Source organism: Bactrocera tryoni, unplaced genomic scaffold, assembly GCF_016617805.1.
Source record: "Bactrocera tryoni isolate S06 unplaced genomic scaffold, CSIRO_BtryS06_freeze2 scaffold_925, whole genome shotgun sequence".
NCBI lineage: Eukaryota > Metazoa > Arthropoda > Insecta > Diptera > Tephritidae > Bactrocera > Bactrocera tryoni.
The window spans coordinates 683,177-686,420 of record NW_024396572.1 but is presented as its reverse complement, the minus strand read 5'-3'; the positions used below and the strand labels follow the sequence as shown (position 1 = coordinate 686,420).

General features: G+C 35.3%; 1 pseudogene; it reads left to right on the top strand.

The window, feature by feature from the left end:
• Positions 1–2,089: 2,089 nt before the first annotated feature.
• Positions 2,090–2,895, top strand: LOC120782067 (annotated as a pseudogene).
• Positions 2,896–3,244: the final 349 nt, after the last annotated feature.

Here is a 3,244-nt window from a genome sequence, read left to right as displayed (position 1 = left end):
CTTGAAAATAGATGTGTTATAAAACTAAAGAAGAAACACATTGTGAGGAGCACTTTCTTAATAATTTTAAAATTTCTGTAGATGGTAAATTGACTGTAGCTTTCCCATTAAAAAAGGATAAATATAAATTTAGGTGAAAACACTTAAAAATAGTGCCCACAAGAGAAATGTTAACATGCTTAAGTCGAAATATTATTATAGTCGATCGTGTACAGAAACCAGATAGCACAACTACTAAATTAAGAGTCGTTTTTGATGCATCCTGTAAAACAGACAAGAATATTCTCTTGAATTCAATAATGCATTTTGGACCTAAGTTGCAAGAAGACTTATTTAATATTTTACTGAGGTTTAGAAAACATAGGTATGTATTCACAGCAGACATCGAGAAAATGTTTAGGCAAATATGGATTCGCCCAAAAGGATGAATGAATGTCAATTAATCTACTGGCGCGATGAAGATAATGAAATACTGCCAATATACACTCTTAAAACTGCATCTGCACCTTATTTAGCAGTTAAATGTTTGCAGAAAATTGCAGAAATGGAGAGAAATGATTACAAAGAAGTAGCGGAAATAATCAATCAAGGTTTTTACATAGATGATCTTATAACAAGAGGAGATAATCTAGATGATGTCAAAATAATTCAACCTTAGAACAAGGTGTTCTAATAACATTGAACTTTTAAAGCATATTCCTCTTAAAGACAGAGAAAATCAACTTGACTTAAATAAGGAAACTAACAACGAAGTTAAAGCATTAGGTGTCACTTAGACTCCATTCGACGACCATTTTCGTATAACTTGCAACGACAAGATTACTAAAAGGACCATTGTTTCAGACGTTTCCAAATTATTCGACCCATTGGGCTTTGTGAATCCCGTCACAGTTACTTCAAAAATTTTATTACAAGAGATGTGGAAATCAAAAACTGATTGGGATGAAAAGCCGTCACAGAAAGGCGAACTTCTAATGAATTGTTAAATCAAATACGAATATCCAGATGTATTTTATGCAATGAACCGCTAAATTATGAGTCGCGCCAATAAAGATACTAATAACATTACCGCAGCTGGAACTTTGTGCGGCTCTCTTCGTGGGATTAACACAATTCTCTTTACTTTCATACAGATTCCACAATGATACTGAATTGGTTACAGCTAGAGCCTGGACGCTTACAGATATTTGCGACTAATAGAGTACATTTCATAAAAACTTACACCAACATAAATAATTGAAGGTATTTCTTCTCAAAAGAGAGTCCGGTGGATATTAACCGAAAAACAAACATTTCAACTGAAAGACGAACAATTCTAAAGAATATAAACTATAAAAAATGGTTTCGTATTCCTACAAAACGTTATAATTAACATATTTAAATTTATAGATATCGTTACTAAAAACCATTAATGAATAAAATTTATTATAAATGAAAAGCATTAAATTATATAGTCCGTCAAGTACACAAAAATATTTTGATTTTAAACTAAAACTAATTAATTCTAATAAACAAACTCCAATAAATTCCAAACTAGTTACTGTGCCTCCAATTGTAGACAACAATAATATTATACGAGTAGGAGGTAGGATCCAAAGTAATAATCTTTCAGAGGATGCTAAGCATTCTTTACTTCTCTCTAATGAAGATGAAAACGACATTTTAAGCAAAGATGGCAAATATAGTAAATGTAGACGTACGGATAAGCAATGGCACATCGTAGAGAGCGATGCACAATGTTTATCCTTTTCTTACTGAAGAAAAAGTATGCAAATAATTAATACAGAGAGATGCGGTCGACTCGAACTAGAACACAAGAAAAATAATAGACGTTATACTTACTTTGTTAAGCTTACTTATAGTTTTACCATGCTTAAAATGATATAAAATTTTTAAAAATAGTTCTGAAGTATTTTTTGAAAAATGGTTCTCTGTTGAGTTGACCAGGACAGCGTGGGATATAATTGTCCACATCAATTTACTTCAATACTCATTTGAAAGGCACCAAATCTTAAATTCACCAAAACATTTGAAATACTCAACGACATTTGAAGAGGATTAAGTGATCTCAATGATTCACGACGTCATCATGTTCACAGGGAGGAGGGTGCACAGGGTGTACTACTCCTTTATTCTCGATAATAGTGGTGATTTGACAAACTTAGTGCATGAAAAGTTCCCGCAGTACCCGAAGGGCTTCAAGGGTTTGAGCAAAGAAACTACAATCGGTGTACACAATTTATATAAAATGGTGAAGGAGAGACGCCTCGGTGTGCTAGCCATCATCGTCAACGATTCGGTGACCAAAAGTAAATTCTATAATCTATATGGTTGTCGCGGGTTGCTAATTGATGGTATTAAACGGCCCACCGATGTAATGATTGCTGGCAAAGTGTGCTGTGTTGCTGGTTATGTGATATTGGTAAAAGTTGTGCATAAACTCTAGTTTCGGCGGAATCGTTATTGTCCCCGAAATCGATTCCATCATTGCTTTGCAAGCGGCTATGGAAGGCTATGAAGTAACCACCATGGAGCAGGCATACAAAGAAGCTAGCATCTTCGTAACAACAACTGGTTGCAAGGACATTATTACTGGCGCACATTTTGAACACATGCCCGACGATGACATCGTTTGTAATATTGATAATTTCGATTGTGAAATCGACGTCGCATGTTTGAATGCCAATGCCAAGGAGAAGATTAATAACAAACCCCAAGCCTGGTAACTTTGGGCTTCGCGCACGGTCATCCCAGCTTGAGATGTTCAACTTCTTGTGGACCAAGGCTGACAAATACAACGTAGATGTGCCTCTGTTGCCGAAAATACTCGATGAACAGGTCGCCAGTCTATACTTTGAGAAATTAGGCATCTGAAAAATACTTGAATTATTTTGAAGTGTAAACACTTCAACGTGGGCCGTATGTTCAGATTTATGAACAGTTCTTAAAAGCGCCGCGTTAGCATGGCTCGACTTGCATCAAATTCGTATCCCCTCCAGAAATTACGATCTTGAGATGAATAAAGAGATACATAAGAGGGCCTTACTCTTGATCGAAGACACATGTTACGTCATGTGCAATAGTTCATTTGTTAGGTTAGCAATGCTGGCGCCAAATTGTGAAATTAATGACTGCATTGCTATTGCTATTTATCATTAAATCTGCTCAAGATTTCTTTGAGCAATAGTTGACGATCGGTAATGGTTGAGTACCTGTTGATGGTTCGAGCGGATTGATTTCATTT